Consider the following 17,677-nt stretch of genomic DNA (forward strand, 5'->3'; position numbering starts at 1 on the left):
TGTGGACACAGAGTGCAGAAGTCTGTGGGCTCTTCCTGATGCCGTATGAAAGGACAGGTGGGGAAGGAGTGCAGGATTGACTTAAGGGTGAAAGTCTGGCTACCCCCAGGACACACCCAGCAAGGAGAGCACCCCTCACTCTCTTTACAGGGTGGCCCAGCCTAACAGGATGCACACACACAGGCTGTCTATACCATCAGCATCCATACCTGCAAGACCACTGACGGCAGTGGGTACCCCGCTTTCGCCAGGGATCCCCCCCTACCTCCTTTCCTATTGGGCCTTTGGAACTGCAGATGGAAAGATGACGCTGACTTCAGATCAGTGAGCCCAGATCCTCTGTGAAATGCCCACTCAGGAAGAGAAAAAAGAACCTGTGTGTATTCTACTTTGGTGCTGATGTTTTTTTCTTTAATATAAAACAGGAAGGAAGGACTAGAAACCACGATGACATCGAGCACCAAGCAGTGGCCTGTTGCATTCTGCAGACTCCATCGCAACCTCAGTCCCCCTGCAACTTCTCCAAGTAAACCTACAACCAAGTGAAAGCAGTGAGCTTGTGATTAAAATACAACCTCAGGAGAAGCCCACCTCTCCCCATTCAGACTTCTCTCCTTAAACCCAAAGTGGGCAGATGAGAGGCAGGCATCTGGTGAGGAGTGAGAATGCCTGAGTCCTCTGGGGTGCTAGGGCTGCCTCAGTGGCTCTTTCCTGCCTGCTGCTGCTGCTGCTAAGTGGCTTCAGTCGTGTCTGACTCTGTGCGACCCCATAGACGGCAGCCCACCAGGTTCCCCCATCCCTGGGATTCTCCAGGCAAGAACACTGGACTGGGTTGCCATTTCCTTCTCCAATGCATGCAACTGAAAAGTGAAAAGTGAAGTCGCTCAGTCGTGTGTGACTCTTAGCGACCCCATGGACTGCAGCCTACCAGGCTCCTCTGTCCATGGGATTTTCCAGGCAAGAGTGCTGGAGTGGGTTGCCATTGCCTTCTCCGTCTTTCCTGCCTAGAAAGACATAAGGGCCAAAATTGGGCAGGCTTGCCACCTGAAATCATTTGCTCATTCTGCTCTTCCAGCCCCATGAGAGCAGTCTTAAAGCACTGCAGACCCACTGGGATGACAGCCCCAGAAACTTGGATGAGCCCTGTGCTGTGCTGCGCTTAGTTGCTCACTCTTTGTGACCCCATGGATTGTAGCCCACCAGGCTCCTCTGTCCATGGGGATTCTCCAGGCAAGAATACTGGAGTGGGTTGCCATTCCCTCCTCCAGGGGATCTTCCCAAGCCAGGGATCAAGCCCAGGTTTCCTGCATTACAGATGGATTCTTTACCATCTGAGCCACCAGGGATACCCAGGATAAACCCTGGGTATCCCTATTGTGTCCTCAGGATAAACACCTGCTTCATGAACCTAGAGGCTTGGAAGGGCTGGTGGACTTTTCTGGGCTGCTCTAGAGGTCACCAAGAGCGCAACAGGGCCCCAGACCACAAGGCCTTTGTGCATCTACTGCTGCCCCCCTAGAGGTCCAGACAGCCTGGGAGTCATCAGAGGGAGGGTTCTGGAGTGGGCACTGAGCTGGTGACAGAATGCAAGTTCCTCCAGCACATGACAGTCACACGGAGCGGTTAAGAACAGAAACTCTGGGCCAGACTGTGGAGGTTAAGTCCCCGTGCTGCTACTGTCTGACTATGTGACCTTGAGAAACTCCGTTTCCGGATGACCAGCTGGCACTTGTGAGAATCAAAGATGAGGTCCAGCAAGTGCCTGGCACTTAGTAGGTCAGTGGCAGTGAGGATGCAGTGATGAATAGAATGGTGGTGGTGATGGTGGTGGTGATGGTGATGGTGATGGCCCCACTCCCTCGAGCTCCCACTGCCTCTCCATCTGAGTCTCCCTAGAGAGGGTGAAGGATGGGCAGGCCAGCTTGGTAGGATGCTTGTCACGGTGTGTACCGTATTCCCCACAGGTACTCTACTGATTTGGGACTAGTTGGGGTAAAGGTCTTGGAGGCTCCCCAAGGGCTCTGAAAAATGGCAGAAATGTCTATCATGAGATGTCTACTGTTTGACTGCAGGGGTGGTGACTTGTGCACTGAAAACTGGTCTTGGCCTTCCCAGCCTCACACTGCAGCACACACCTACATCAGAGGAGCTGATGCAAGGCATCGCACTGCTGCAAGTTCCACGTGGCCAGGTACCAATTAGGATGGCTTCAAGGACCAAGAGAAGGACCAGCAGAGAACCTCCCATAGTGCCTGGCTCTGCTGCCCTCCCTCATGGGGTCGGGAAAGAGGCGGGAGCAACTCAGGATCAGGGAGTACAGGAAGTGCCATTTGGGGAGCACGTGCTGAGTGCCTTCCAAATATCTCCCGTTTTAAGCTTCACCTCAACTCTCTTCAATAGGCAAGGCAACTGAGACTCAGACGGGGCCAGCATCTTGCCCAGGGTCACACAGCAGGCAAAATGCAGAGTGGTTTGACTCCAAAGACAGGGCTCTAGACTAGCTTCCTGTTGCTGCTGAAACAAATTACCACAAACTTAGCTTAAGACAACACTCATTTCTTACCATCTGGTGGTCAAAGTGGGTCTTTAAAAAAATTAAAGAGGGCTTCCCTGTTGGCTCAGTGGTGAAGAATCTGCCTGCCAAAGCAGGAGACATCAGTTCGATCCCTAGTCTGGGAGGATCCCACATACCTTGGAGCCACTAAGCCCATGAGCCACACCTACTGAACTCTGGAGCCCAGGAGCCCCACGCTCTGCAACAAGAGAAGCTACGGCAATAAGAAGCCCCCACACCACAACTAGAGACTGGCCCGCACAGCAACTGAAGACCCAGCACAGCCAAACAGACATAAATAAAATTATTCAAAAAATAAAAAAAGCTGGGACTTCCCTGGTGGTCCAGTGGTTAAGACTGTACTTGGAAAAGGCAGGGGAACTAAGGTCCCACATATTGCGAGGTGTGGTTAAAAAAAAAAAAATAGTGGGTCTTGCTGGGCTAAAATCAAAGTGTCAGCAGGCCTGCCTTTCTTCTGGAGGGTATGGGGAAAACCCACTTCCTTGCCTTTTCCAGCTTCTAAAGGCTTCTGGCATCCTTTGGCCTGTGCCGCCTTCCGCTTTCAAAGCCAGCAGTGGCAGGCTGAGTCCATCTCACATCTTACCACACGGACCTCTGCTCCCGTCTTCACATCTCCTTCTCTGCCCCCTCAGCCCTCTCTTCCTATTAAGGACCCTGTGATCGCACTGGGCCCACCTAGATAATCCAGGACAATCTCCCTATTTGAAGGTCAGCTGATTTGCAACCTTAATTCCACCTGCTGCCTTAATGTCCTTTTGCCATGTAAGGTAACATATTCACAGGCTTCAGGGACCAGCAGCTGGACATCATTTGGGGGCCATTATTCTATCTACCACAACCCCCGTGTTGTATCTAAGGCCTTGTGAGCAGCACTTCACAAATGCCACTAAGTCTCATCTGACTCTTTGTGACCCCATGAACTGCAGCCCAGCAGGCTCCTCTGTCCATGGGATTTCCCAGCCAAGAATACTGGAGTGGGTTGCATTTCCTGCTCTAGGGGATCTTCCCCAACTGCATTGGCAAGCAGGTTCTTTACCACTGAGCCACCAGGGAAGCCCCCCGACACCCCCCCCAAGAAGCTGTGCTGCTGCTGCTGCTAAGTCACTTCAGTCGTGTCCGACTCTGTGCGACTCCAGAGACGGCAGCCCGCCAGGCTCTCCCGTCCCTGGGATTCTCCAGACAAGAATACTGGAGTGGGTTGCCATTTCCTTCTCCAATGCATGAAAGTGAAAAGTGAAAGTGAAGTTGCTCAGTCGTGTCCGACTCTTCGCGATCCCATGGACTGTAGCCTACCAGGCTCCTCCGTCCATGGGACTTTCCAGGCAAGAATACTGGAGTGGGTCGCCATTTCCTTCTCCAGGGGATCTTCAGTTGAACCCAGGTCTCTGCATTGTAGGCAGATGCTTTACTGTCTGAGCCACCAGGAAAGTCCGAAAGGCACAACAAAAATGTGTTGAACGTTTGAATGAATAAATGAATCTAAATTCCGTTTCTTTCTGCAGTCCGCTTGGAAGGCCATCGTGGCTGAAATTGAAGTTAGGAGCTAGCAAACTGGGGAAGGGAGTCAGGATATGGGATGGGGCAGCAGGAAGAAGGTTGGTTTTGACACCCGGGGCGTGTGCGTGGGTTGGTGTGTGAAATGCATTACAACAGCAACCCGAAAGACAGACTCTGGTCTCTCTTTGGAGAATTTGTGGTCTGAGAAGGTCTGAGCTGTCTGGGCCATCCTTCCAGTTCTGAGGCCAGAGCACAAACCACAGGCCACAAGGTTGTCATGACAACCCTCCCTGCACCTGCCTCTCCCACCAGCTTCCTGCCTTTAGCCCAAGAGTGCGCCAACCCATCAATTAATAACCTAATAATGTCTGACAACAATCACTCCAAACACCCAGGCAGCAACCCTCTTGAGAAACAGGCTTCTCCAGGGAGCAAGAGCTACAAAGATGCTCATTACAGTCAGCCAGGGCCACCTGCTAAAATCTAGTTTTCTGAATTCAAATGACTCTCTCTCTGGCTTCTTCCTCTTGTTTTAAGGGCATGGGGTTGGTAGAGCTGATGACTGAAGCCTCAGAGGGTCCAGGGAAACAGACTCTAGAGAAGCTGCCATGCAGCATGCCTGCTCCCTCAGCCCAGAATCAGATCCAGAGAAACTGATCCTGACCAGATGGCCTCTGGGATAAGGCCCTAGTCATGGATGGTTGTATGCCTGCTGGTCTTCTCCTAGGAGAAGTCTATGTCTTCTGCAAAGATTAATTAATTTGTCACCATGGCACTCAGAAAAAACAACAAAACAAAGGAAAGACTTTCAAGTTGTGGTAGACTCAAGATGGTTAGAAATTATGTGATATTCTTCTCATGGAGAGAGATGTCAGTCCCCTCCCCTTGAATCTAGGTGGGCTCTGTGACTAGTGACCAATAAAATGATCCAGAAGCCATACTGTATCAGCTTCTGAGTCCAAGTCTAAAGAGACTGGGGGCTCCCTCTTCCTGTCTCTTGGGATAGTAGCTCTTGAAACCTAGGTGCCATGCTGTGAGAAAGCCCAAGTAGTCTCAGAGAGGCCCACTGAGAGGAGCCTAGACCCTGGGTGACAGACCCAGCTGACAGCCAGGATCAACTGGCTTTCCATACAAGTGTGTGATTTTTGGAAGAAGACCCTCTATCCCTAGCTGGGCCATCTTAGCTGATAATGCAAGGAGTAGAGATAAGCTATACCCACCAAGCTGTGACCAAATTGCAGATTCGTGAGCAAAACAGGTGAGTTATTTTAAGCCACTATCTTTTGAAGTGGTTTTGATGTAACAAAAGATAAATGGAACACATCTTTTTTTTTTCCCCCCTGCAAATCATGAAAGGGCTTTTTACAGTGTGTGAGGTGGGCGTAATAATCTCCATTTTCCCCATTAGATACTAAGGCTCAGTTTGCTGACAAAGGTCCTATAGTCCAAGCTATGGTTTTTCCAGTAGTCATGTATGGATGTGAGAGTTGGACCATAAAGAAGGCTGAGGAAAAACTGATGCTTTTGAACTGTGGGGCTGGAGAAGACTCTTGAGTGTCCCTTGGACAGCAAGGAGATCAAACCAGTCAATCCTAAAGGAAATCAACCCTGAATATTCACTGGAAGGACTGATGCTGAAGTTGAAGCTCCAATAGTTTGGCCACCTGATGCAAAGAGCTGACTCAGGGAAAGACGGAGGTGAAAAGACCCTGATGCTGCAAAAGACTTGGGGCAGGAGGAGAAGGGGACGACAGAGGATGAGATGGCTGGATGGCATCACGGACTCAATGGGCATGCGTTTGAGTGAGCTGTGGGAGATGGTGAAGGGCAGGGAAGCCTGGTGCGCTGCCGTGCATGGGGTTGCAAAGAGTCGGACATGACTAAGAGACTAAACAACACTGAGGCTCAGAGAGCTAAGGCATCTTGTTTGAGACCAGCCCGATAAGAGGGATGAAACTGTCTTCCCCTTTTTATTTGCTGTTAGATGAGTCTTCTTTCTCTACAGCGTGTGCTGTACCCAGAAGGGTGCAATATAATAGTAATAACAAGAATACTCAGAGTAAACAAGAATACTTCCTAGTGGTCCGGTGGTTAAGAATCTACCTTCCAATCAATGCAGGGAATATGGGTTTGACTCTTGGTCAGGGAATTAAGATCCCACATGCTGCAACTATGGAGCCTGTGCATGCTAGAGTCCATGCACCACAACCAGAGAGAAACCTGCATGCCCCAAGGGAGATCTCAAGTGCCACAATGAAGGCCTGATGCAGCCAAATAAATAAATATTTTAAAAGGAGAAGAAGAAGAATACTCAGAGCTAACATTTAGGGAGGACTGCAAGAAGGCAATGGCACCCCACTCCAGTACTCTTGGCTGGCAAATCCCATGGGCAGAGGAGCCTGGTAGGCTGCAGTCCATGGGGTCGCTAAGAATCACACACGACTGAGCAACTTCACTTTCACTTTTCAGATTCATGCATTGGAGAAGGAAATGGCAACCCACTCCAGTGTTCTTGCCTGGAGAATCCCAGGGACGGGGGAGCCTGGTGGGCTGCCGTCTGTGGGGTCGCACAGAGTCGGACACGACTGAAGCAACTTAGCAGCAGCAGCAAAGCTTTCAAGGCAGGATCCTTATCTACATGATCTCATGCTCTAGGAAGTATACTTTATTATCATACCCATTTCACAGATGGTGCTACTGAGGCTTAAAAGGAGGGTATGTGACTCGTCCAAGGTAAGAGCTCTAAGTGGAAGAGTCCAGATTTGAACTCACAATGTCTCGTTCTGAAACTAGGCTCTTGTGGGCAGACATTCTCATCTGTACAGTCTAAAGCATCCACACTGCTCCAGCCCTGCTTCCTCTGTTAGGCTCAGGAATTCTCTTCCCTCCTTCCTTCTTCTGGAAACTCATGTGCGTTGGTGGGCGTCAGGGGTGAAGCCAAACCCTAACCATATCATCTCAGCGTTGCAGAATTTCAAACCATTCCCATATCGTTGTCCTCACAACCCTTCTGTGAAGTGGCAGCTAGTAGTCATCTCCAGTTTACAGAGGCCCAGCGACAGCAAGTGTCCTTCCCAAAGCCACACAGCCTCTGGCTGCAAGTCAGTGCTCTCTCCTCGGTCCACTGCTAAACCCCAAAGAGCCTTCCCGCAGGCTGCGAGGTTCTCCAGCTCCAGGATAACTGGGCCGGATACATCGCAGACCGCAGTCCAGGCCAACCAGCCACCACACCTGGCATTTATTCGGCCAATCGCAGGCAGGTTTTCCCCTCCCTCGGTGGCAGGGGGGCTTATTCTGGTCCCTGTAATCCCACCCTATGCTTGAAAGAGAAGGCAATGGCACCCCACTCCAGTACTCTTGCCTGGAAAATCCCATGGGCAGAGGAGCCTGGTAAGCTGCAGTCCATGGGGTCGCTAAGAGTTGGACAAGACTGAGCGACTTCATTTTCACTTTTCACGCACTGGAGAAGGAAATGGCAACCCAGTCCAGTGTTCTTGCCTGGAGAATCCCAGGGACGGGGGAGTCTGGTGGGCTGCCGTCTGTGGGGTCGCACAGAGTCGGACACGACTGAAGCGACTTAGCAGCATGCTTGATGGAGCTGCCCATCGCGGGAGAGGAACCGCTCGTAGATTGGGGCAAGGCAAGGAAAGCCTTTGTGGATCACCTGTGCCTTCCAGCTCTAGGAGGAGAAGGGTTAGCTGTCTTTTTATTTTCGGGGGGGCGGGGAGGCGGCCGGGGAGGGCAGTAATTACCAGGTGGCCACGGAGCTAGCCCAGGGGGTGGCGGCAACCGCAGGCGGAGACATCCAGCCTCGCAGCTGCCGCGCCGGCCCGCCGCCGTCACGCACCCGCCGGGCCCCCGCTCTTGGCCTCCCCGCGCGCAGGTGGGGCCCGGTTGCCCCCCACCCTCTCCGCGCGATTGCGGGCCGCGCGGGGGGCGGCGCGGCGCTGGATGCCGGGAACCCGGGGCGGCTGCTGCCCGCACGCGAGCCGGCGACCCCACCGCGGTGGCGGCGAGAGGAAGGGCTCCTGGGATGGGGGCACGTACCTGCGCCGCGAGAGGCCGGGGCGCAGTCATCCGCGTCCCTCTTACAGCCGGCGCGCGGCCAGCGGGGTGGACACTGCGTCGGGGGCTGCTGATGGGGGTGGTCGCGGGAAGCCGGCGGCCCGCTTCCCGGCCAGACTCTCCTCCTCCTCGAATTTGGAGCCACAGCGTGCCCCGATCTCCCCTCCCCCAGCCCCTCCTCCCGCCCCCGTCGGGCACACCCAGCCTCGCCCCATCTCCCTGCCTTTCTCTGCGACCACAGGCTTGGCGCCGGCCGGCAAGAGCCGCGGTCGGTCGCGCAGACCCGTCCTGGAGGCTCAGCTCTCTCCCACCCTCACTGGGGACAGACTCCTGAGCCGCCACCGGGGGGCTTACCCACCCTGGGCCCGGCTGTAAAAGCTCGAGGGTCCTTCTCCAGCCACACCAGGAAGCCCTAGGTAATGAGAGTCCCCGGAACAACCTTTTGTGCTGTTCACCTCTGTGTCCCCAGCACCATGACATCAGAAGCCATCCAGTAGATTCAGGGTCTCCTGGCTTTCTAGGCCTCTCTCCACCGCGCAGGGACCTCAGAAATGAGGCCCAGACAGAAGGGTCCAAGGGTTGGAGGGCTCTGCCTTAGGTTTGCTGTCTGGTGGATCCCTACACTGGTGCCTTAGACCGCCTGAGTGTGCCTGCAGGAGGGGGTGCCAGGGACAGCTCAGAGGACCTCCTACTGGTTTTGTTGAGAATGCAAGGAGGTTTCAGGGCCCTTTGCCCCACAAGCTCCCAGACAAAAACATTAATAGTCATAACTCTGGGCTTTTGAATATTAATACTTACTGGGTGCCAAGCACTGCTGTAAGTACTTAAATGCATGAACTCATTTGATTCTCACTGCTCTATGAGATAGATACTCTTATTTGTTCTTATTATCCCCATTTTATGCATGGGGGAATGAGGCACAGAGAGGTCAAGTAACCTGCCAAATGTCACTCAGTTCAGTCACTCAGTCGTGTCCCCAACTCTTTGCGACCCCATGGACTGCAGCACGCCAGGCTTCCCTGTCCATCACCAACTCCCAGAGCTTGCTCAAACTCATGTCCGTCGAGTCGGTGGTACCATCCAACCATCTCATCCTCTGTCATCCCCTTCTCCTCCTGCCTTCAATCTTGCCCAGCATCAGGGTGTTTTCCAATGAGTCAGCTCTTCACCTCAGGTGGCCATACTATTGGAGCTTCAGCATCAGTCCTTCCAATGAATATTCAGGACTGATTTCCTTTAGGATTGACTGGTTTGATGTCCTTGCAGTCCAAGGGACTCTCAAGAGTCTTCTCCAACACCACAGTTCAAAAGCATCAATTATTCGGCGCTCAGCTTTCTTTATGGTCCAGCTCTCACATCCATACATGACTACTGGAAAAACCATAGCTTTGACTAGACTCATTTTTGTTGACAAAATAATGTTTCTGATTTTTTAAGTAGAGGCAATGAAATCCAAATCTAGGCAGGTGGGTCCAGAGCCCTCATCACCACCTGCATCCTATCCCAAGCCACCCTTTTCTGGCCCCTCAGCATCTTCTGCTCTTTCACATCTGCGTACATTACCTCCTGTGTCCCTGTCTGCCCTGCCTCCTGAACTCTTGCCCCAGTTTTAAGACCGGAAATTCACCTGCCCTATCAGGTCTGCTTGGCTGTCCCAGGCAATTTGTGCTGAGTCCCCCTCCCTGCTCACTTGGCTCCCTTCCCAGCATCCCTTGCACTTCCCATTGGGGTCACTGGCCCACAGCCATCTCTCTGCAGGACCCTCATTCCCTGCCCTGTACCTGGCTGAGAGCAGGGCACTCTGTTTCTGTTTGTGAACCGAGTGTCTTGGACTGGTTGCTGCAGGAGTCCATAGAAGCTCGTGTGGTTGGTGGTCAGATGGATGGTTGGGGTTTAGGGATGGCGGGCAGTTGGAGTGCAGGCAGAGGAGGGATAGAGGCAGACTGATGGCTCACCTTCTGCTAACTGTTCTGGGGGCTCAAAGTTCCACATTTCATAACTGAGCTGCTAGGTGAGGCCCTGGAAGGAAATGAACTGTGGGCAGGAGGGCAGAAGATACCCTGGCAGGGGAGCAGGGAGAGGCAGGCATTTTGCTTTTCCTGTTGGGCACATGCCCAGCAGGCTCTTCTGCTGGTCCTCATTTTGAAATTCCTCCTTCTTGTGAAATCTTCACAAATGGAGTCGTCGGGATTACCTACTCATGCCACAAAAATGCACAGATAAACTTTTTTAAAGATTGCCATACTGAAAGTGGTTGTTAAGAGTTTGGCTTGGAAAGCCAGAGTGCCTGAATTCCAGAGTGTGAATTCTGTCTCTGCACCTGTTAGTAGGGTGACCTTGGACAGATCATGGACTCCTCTGTGCTGGGTTCCTGGTGTGTGAAATGGGGACACAGCTTCAAAAGGAGGTTGAGGTGATTGCATGAGTTAAATCAAGCCCTTAGCTCAGTACCCGGCACATACTAGGGTTCAGTAGATGTTAGGTGTTATTGTTGTTCACTCCAAATACCCTCTTATATATAGCTGTTATTGTGGTCCATTCCAAATACCCTCTTGGTTCTTACCCTTTGAATACTGTGGTTTTTGCAGATCAGGAAACTGAGTTTCAGTGAATTGCCTAAGGCCACTCAGTTCTGGGTGTCTGAGCCTGGCTGTGAAGCTGCTTCCCGCAGCAATTACATTATGCCTCATCCTATCCCTCCTGGATAGAAGCAGGGTTTAAAATCATCAGTTGCTAGGTCCAGGATTCTGACTCTCAGGGGTACAGTGCTGGTGATGTAGAAAGTTTATTGCAAAGTGAATCCTACGAGGGCTGCCATATTGCCCATTTCCAGGGGTGGGAACACACTGTAATCTATCAGGTGGGGGCCTCTGGAGTGGGGCCGTATGGCAGTACTTGGTGATCCTGTCTCCCTGCTTCTCTTTTTCTAGCCTACAGTCTCTGTTTACAGATGTCCAGACATATCTGGAACCTTTCACAGTCTTCAATTAGAACAAACTCCATTTCAACTTACATTTCATTTTTTAGTGTGACGGAACAGCCCGGCACCTATGTCGTTGTGTTTATTCGCTGTCGTGTCTGACTCTTTGCAACCCCATGGACTATAGCCTGCCAGGCTCCTCTGTCCATAGGGTTTTCCCAGGCAAGAGTAATGGAGTGGGTTGCCACTGCCTTCTTCTGGGGATCTTCCCAACCCAGGGATCAAACCTGCCTCTCCTGCACTGGTAGGCAGATTCTTTACCGCTGAGCCACCAAGGGAAGCCTTCATAGTACCTATACCGCTTACTAAAAGATCTAGAATAGGCCTCTGGAATAGGGGGATGGGCACCTCTGGCTCTCCCTGAGAAAATGCTAGGTTTGGAGAAGCAAAGAGATTCATTGCACCGCCTGCAGAGTCAGTGGCTTTTGGCTAGACTTTACTGCGTTTCTTGGTGTCAAGATGTCCAGACCTTGGCAGGGTCAGCAGAATTTGTAAACAAAATCTGGCATTGGCCATATATAAACAACAAAGAGCCCATTTAGTTAAAATGAGGCATGTGTTGTTTTCCAGAACCTTTGGGGACCTAGAGAATGGTAAATTATGGCCCATGCTCTTGGAATGCTGATTTGAGATGCTGTGCTAATAACTGTCTTTCTTGCCCACAGAAATCCTCTCCCCCATTGGGCTGGGCTCCAGAGACGTGGTCAGAATTCCCCCATAGCCGGCGCGAGCAACGATTATGTCCATGGCTTCTTTTCCCGTCTGTCGTAGGTTTTTGGTCTTGGCACTGGGGTTTTCTGGTGTCAAGCCCAAGGAGGCACGTAGCAGGGGCTCAGAAATGGCAGCTGATGGCAAGCATGGAAGGGCTGGTCGCCTCAGGCTGGCAGTGCATGGAGGACTTTTTATTGGCCCGTGCAGATCCATTCTTCACCCTTCTCCATCCTACTGTACTGATTATATCACAGGGTTCCCTCACTCTCTGGCTTCTCTGTTGGGTTGAGCAAGCGGAAGCACTTACTGGGGTGAGAGGGTCGCCGGAGACTGGGATCAGGGGAGTTGGGTCACTTCAGACTGGCTGCCCCCCTTTACTGTAGTCATCAGCTCCTGTTGGAGTCTCTCTCCTGCACTGTTCACCCCCTTCCTCCTCCAGGTCTGGGGACAGTAACAGTAACAGCTCCCCAGAGATGCTAGTCTTGGGGTGCTCACCATCCTTCTTTGGTTCCCTTAACCCTCCCCAATCCCTTGAAAACCGTCCCTGCGTCACCCTCTCCCCAGCCACCCCGCCAGAGTGGCCTCTTCTTTCTGCCAAGACCCTGGCTGGTCTGGATGCGGGTTTCTAGATGTGTCGTCATGGTGAGCTCACGCTAATGGAAGGATGTGTGCCTATTTCGGAATGTGTACAGACTATTTACTTAAAAAAAAAAACAAAACTATACCGTTTTTCCAGTTCCTTCTTCCAATTAGCACAGCTGGCCAGCCTCAGAGGAGATCTCTCTTTATCCCCCAGATGACAGGATTGAGTCCCTAACTTGGTTCCGACACCGGCTCATCTCCGCCCCAGGCCTCCTCTTGCAGACTCCCTTGCCCTGTGCTTCCTGTTGCTGGGAGCTTCCTAGCTCCTCCTTAAGGTGGGCAACTTTCCTTTCGAGAAATACTCGTCACTGCAGAATCCAGCAACTCCCAGGATGGTTTCAGGCAACAAGGGGCTGGTTTTTCTGAAAATGATCTTTCCTGGCATCACCCACACGCCAGCAGGCTCGGACCTGAGTTGATTAATCAGTCAACCAGCCTGATTAACGCCACAGTGTTGCTTCTGCTCCCACTCGGATCATCTGTGGGCACTCAGACAGAGTGTGACTAACCTGGACACCCGAAGGGAGGAAACTCTGAGCTCACGTCCAGCTGAAGCATTAGCACACACATCTGGAGAGCCGGGGAACCCGTGTCACCCTCCCAGCTAGGCTGTGGACTCTTGGAGGAGGCCTGCAGGCTGGGCTTGCTCAGGCTGAGTTGGGAGCATCTGAATGTCTGGGTTCAAATCCTTAATCTGTTGTGCTCTGGTTGTTAGAGCTCTGGCAAGTTACTCAGCCTCCCAGAGGTTCCATTTCTTCTTTAAAATAGGGTTAATAATGAAGGTTGTTGTAAGAATGAAATATAATGGTGCTCTCAAGAAATCTGGTTGACCTAGGAAGTGGGAGCCCAGCCTCACAGGTGCAAAGGGAGCAGGTTACACTGAGACGGCAGAAGAGAGGACTCGGCTGACTGAAGCGGGGTGAGACAGGGCAGGCTGGGGTTGCCCAGCTTCTTGCTCGTGGAGAATGGGTAAAATCCCGGCTCTTCACACTGGCTGTGTGACCTCAGAAACTTACATGACCTTTCTGTGCCTCAGTTTCCTCAGCTGTGAAATGGGGATAATAACACTACCTCACAGAGTTGTTCTATTAAATGAGTTAATAAGAAAAAATCCTTTACAACCATGATTACCTTTAGTGGGTGCTCAATAAATGTTAGGATACCCTCTTATCCAGTGTCTGTAGAAGGCTTAAGTGTGCCCCTCCGGTTCAGGTTCCACAAACTCTTCCAGACTTACCTGTCTGGAGTCCCTAAAAGGAACCCTTGGGAGCGTACTTCAACTTCCTTGGATAAGCTTAGGTGCCTCTGATGGGGGGTGTTAGGTTGGGAAGAAAGGGCTGAAATGAGAGAGAACTGGCAAAGAATTTATAGTCTGTGGTGTCTCACTCAGAAAATCTTGGTGAAAATTCTCAGTGTTGGGCTTCAGACCTTGCCTGGGCTGCTCCCAGGCTGTCGACTCGTCTCCTGGGTTGATCACAGTGCCAGAGAAGGTAGCCTCAAAATTAGGAGATGCTCCCTGGAGCCAGACAGCCTGAGTTCAAACCCCAGCTCAGCCTCTTGCCAAGTTATTTAACCTCTTAGGGCTTCATCCATGAAATAAGGTGGATAAGAACGGCATCTTCCTCATAGAATATTGGGTGATGTGCTCTAAACAGCTCCTTGCCAAGCTTAAATGCTCGGCAAATGTCAGCTACTGGTAATATACCACCAACTGCTGTGTCCTCTGCCTACCAGGGGACAGCTGTTGTAGTAGCCAGAATAAGGGCCTCTTTCGAGGATGCCCACGTCCTAATCCTCAGAACCTATAAATCTGTTGCCTTACATGGGGAAGGGGGCCGTGCAGACGTGATAAAGTTAAGGATCTGGAGATGGGGAGGTTATTCGAGGCTATCTGGGTGAGTCCAATGCAATCACAAGGGTGAAAGATGGAAGAAGAACAGGGAGAATGTCAGAGTGGTGTGGGGTGGGAGAGGCTGGACCAGCTGTTGTTGGCTTTGAGGATGAGAGCTGGCCAAGAGCTGGGAAATGCAGGCCACTTCTAGAAGGTGAAAAGGGCGATGGAATGGATTTTCTCCTATAGCCTCCACAATGGAACTCAGCCATGAAGCCCATTTCTGACTTCTGGAGTTGTTAAGATAATCAGCTCGTGTTGTTGGACGTCACTGAGCTTGTGGTTAGTTTGTTACAGCAGCAACGGGGAAGTCTTACAGCTGTCGGGGCAGCTGCGTCCTTGAAGGAGGCACCATGTGGAGTCACGCTGTGGTAGTTATTGAGCACCTGTGGCGTTACCCCCTTCTTCTCACCTTTTGGACATGCGGGAACACACTGGACTCTGGAATTGAACTTCCCCTGGGCATAGGCACTGCCAGGGATGGACTATTAAGAGGCAGGATTGCCTCCTGGGGAAGCAGAGCCCTCAGCAGGGCCTTGAAGGATGCTGCATGCTGAGTTTGATAGGAGGAAGAGGAAGGCAAGGCAAGGCTGGAAGCAGCCCAGTGGGATCAAAGTCAAAGAGGTCAGCCTACTTATTCATTCATTATTCATTCATCTGTTCATTCACCGCTTGTGCTTCAGGCCCTGCGGGGGGTACCTGGATAGTGGGATGAGTCAGACAGACCTGGTGGAGGCCAATATGCCATTGCGATAAAACATGGCAAGCCTTACAGCAGGAGAAGACTGCCTTGTAAAGGGAGCATATCTTTGGGCTCTGTGTGATACCCTGCACTCAGTAGGTGCTGACTGAGAGGAATCTAGCCATGTAAAGATTGCTATTCCCAGTCCAATTCAATCCTAATCCATTTTATTACATGAAGGAGAAAGCCTCAGGTGGGTGCCATTATGTCTCAAGCACCACTTTAATTCTTGCTAAGCTTCCCACGTGGCTCAGTGGTGAAGAATCCGCCTGCCAATACAGGAGGTGTGGGTGTGACCCCTGGTCAGGAGGATCCCGTGGAGAAGGACATGGCAACCCATTCCAGCATTGCCTGGGGAATCCCATGGATAGAGGAGCCTGGAGGGCTACAATCCATGGGTCCAAAGAGTCGGACACGGCTGAGCGACTAAACAGCAACAACAATCTCCCTTTCTAACCTAGAGAGTCAGCCTCAGATGTATTCTGCAGGTAACAGGTGCTAATTCAAGTTTAATACCACTGTTTTTATATAATTACCTTCCTTTTGTGGCCAGGGGCACTGATTTTCCACTTCTGGGAGTAGAATACAACTTCTATTAAATTTTTCTTAAATGTAAAGTATAATTTCCCTGGTGGTCTAGTGGCTAAGACTCTGCACTCCCAAGGCAGGGGGATAATAGTATTAACCGTGAGTTGAGGGTTCTTTCTCTTGCCCTGGAGTTGACCAGTGGGGTCCAGTTGAGGATAAAGAGGCACTAACTGTCCCTCAGCGATGGATCTGATCCTCCTTCAGAACCTCCCCATCCTAATCCCCACCCCTAACACTCAGTACTGGGGAGGGCGGAGTAGGAACTGGGATCAGGAACTGGAATCAGAGGTGAGCAGTGATTGGCTGTGAGATTCTCCAAAAGTCTCCTAGAGCTGGGGGTGGGGCTGCCACAGGGAGAGGAGCCCAGGGGACGCGGTCTGCTCTGGCAGGGGACACCCTAATCTGCTCAGGGTGCCTTTTGGGACAGGAAGAGAAGAAACCTGGAGAGAGACAAGAGGCGGCCCAGTCGACAGTGAGTGGCCTAACGCCCTCCAATCATCATGCAAGGTTGTGTGGCTGAGTGGAAGAGGAGGAAAGGAGCTGACATCTCCCAGGAGAACTGTCTGATAGCAGGGTGGGAGCCAGGAGCCATGGAGGAGATGGTGCTGCAGCCGAGGCTCCCACATCAGGGATCTGGCCAGCAGGGAGGCTCCAGTGCACCTCTGAAGAACTCTAGTCTTGTGCCCCTGATGGGGCAGCAGGGCCAGCGCAGGCTGGCCGGTGAGAAGAGATGACCAAGAGCAAGGGGACCTCGGGTAGCAGGCTGCATCATGGGACACAGACGCCTGTCCCTCTCTCTCCTGTCCCCAAGGCACTGAGGGAGCCAGGCCCTGGAGGACTGGAGAAGGGCGGGAGGCTGTCCTCTCTCTAGAATGTGGGTTCTTAGATCCTCTTTGTCCTCCGCTGGGGACCAGTTGGGGACCCTAGGCGTTATTCTGAGGTATCAGGATTTGGACACAAGGTAACAAAAAAGTGATGGACTCTGCCCAAGAAACTGTGGAGGAGCACAGGGGAGATCTGAAAATAGAAATGGCAAGTTTCAAGTTTCTATTACTCTGAATAGAGGTTCTGCAGTAACCCAGTCTCCAGAATAAACTACTCAAAGGAAAACAGCATAAGGGACTTCCCTGGTGGTCCAGTGGCTAAGACACCACACTCCCAGTGCAGGGGGCCCGGGTTAGGTTCCTGGTCAGGGAACTAGATCCCAAAAGGCGCCACTAAGAGTTCGCATGCCGCAACTAAAGATCCTGCATGCTATGACTAGGAAAAAAGAAGTTCAAAGGGAAAACATCACGCATATAATAACATGGAACTTGAAAGGCTGAAATTTTCGAAACTCTGATTCAGAAGGGAAAACTGACACAGCAACTACAGTACTCTGATAACAGCTATGATTGGAGGGTGATGGGCAGGAGGAGCAGGATTTGTTCAAGAGGAGGCAGTCAGGGTAGCCTTCCTGGAAGAGGTGTATTCTAAGCTGAAGCCTGCAAGGGGGGACTAGGAGGTATCTTGGGAGTTTTCCCAGGGACTGGTATGCGTGGTGCTGTGGATACAGAAGGGGCCCTTTGAGTATTGATGGTGGGGATGGGGGGCTGTTTCTAATCAGTCCAGGGGTGTATTGCCGGGGGCAGGTGTCCCTTAGTTAGCTTAGCCATCTGGGGCAAGAAGGAGAAGCAAGGTGTTCCTCCCACCAGTCACTTCTTGAGTCTGTCTCCCCAGCTACAGTGTGAGTGGTCTGGGCAGGAACCAGCTCCCTCCACCTGGGGCTACCACCTAGCTGACAGCCAGTGTGCTGGACTAGAATGGACGGAAGGATCATTTGAGACAGGAGATGACGCCTCTGAAGCCAGGCACCAGCAGGCGTCACTAGATAGAAGTTGGCCCCTACTCACCTCCCTCTTAGGAAAGCGCCCAGCCTGGGACTGGGTCCTTGGACTCCTCTCCCAGGGCTCAAACCGACCGCCTTCCCGGCTGCTCCCTCTCAGC

The 17,677-nt window shown here is 52.0% G+C and overlaps 1 protein-coding gene across 2 annotated transcripts in view; it reads right to left on the reverse strand.

Moving 5' to 3' along the window:
- Positions 1–17,677, reverse strand: part of GPR68 (G protein-coupled receptor 68) — a 36,486-nt gene that overhangs the window by 18,206 nt on the left and 603 nt on the right. Inside the window, exon 1 of one of the 2 annotated variants that reach the window (XM_069558946.1) lies at positions 8,120–8,746. The exons of the other annotated variant lie outside the window; for it this stretch is intronic. The gene's annotated coding sequence lies outside the window, so the exon portion shown is untranslated. Of the gene's footprint in view, positions 1–8,119; positions 8,747–17,677 lie in introns of those variants that run through there. 2 annotated transcript variants of the gene reach the window in all.

Source organism: Ovis canadensis, chromosome 18 (genome assembly GCF_042477335.2).
Source record: "Ovis canadensis isolate MfBH-ARS-UI-01 breed Bighorn chromosome 18, ARS-UI_OviCan_v2, whole genome shotgun sequence".
In the NCBI taxonomy this organism is placed as follows: Eukaryota; Metazoa; Chordata; class Mammalia; order Artiodactyla; family Bovidae; genus Ovis; species Ovis canadensis.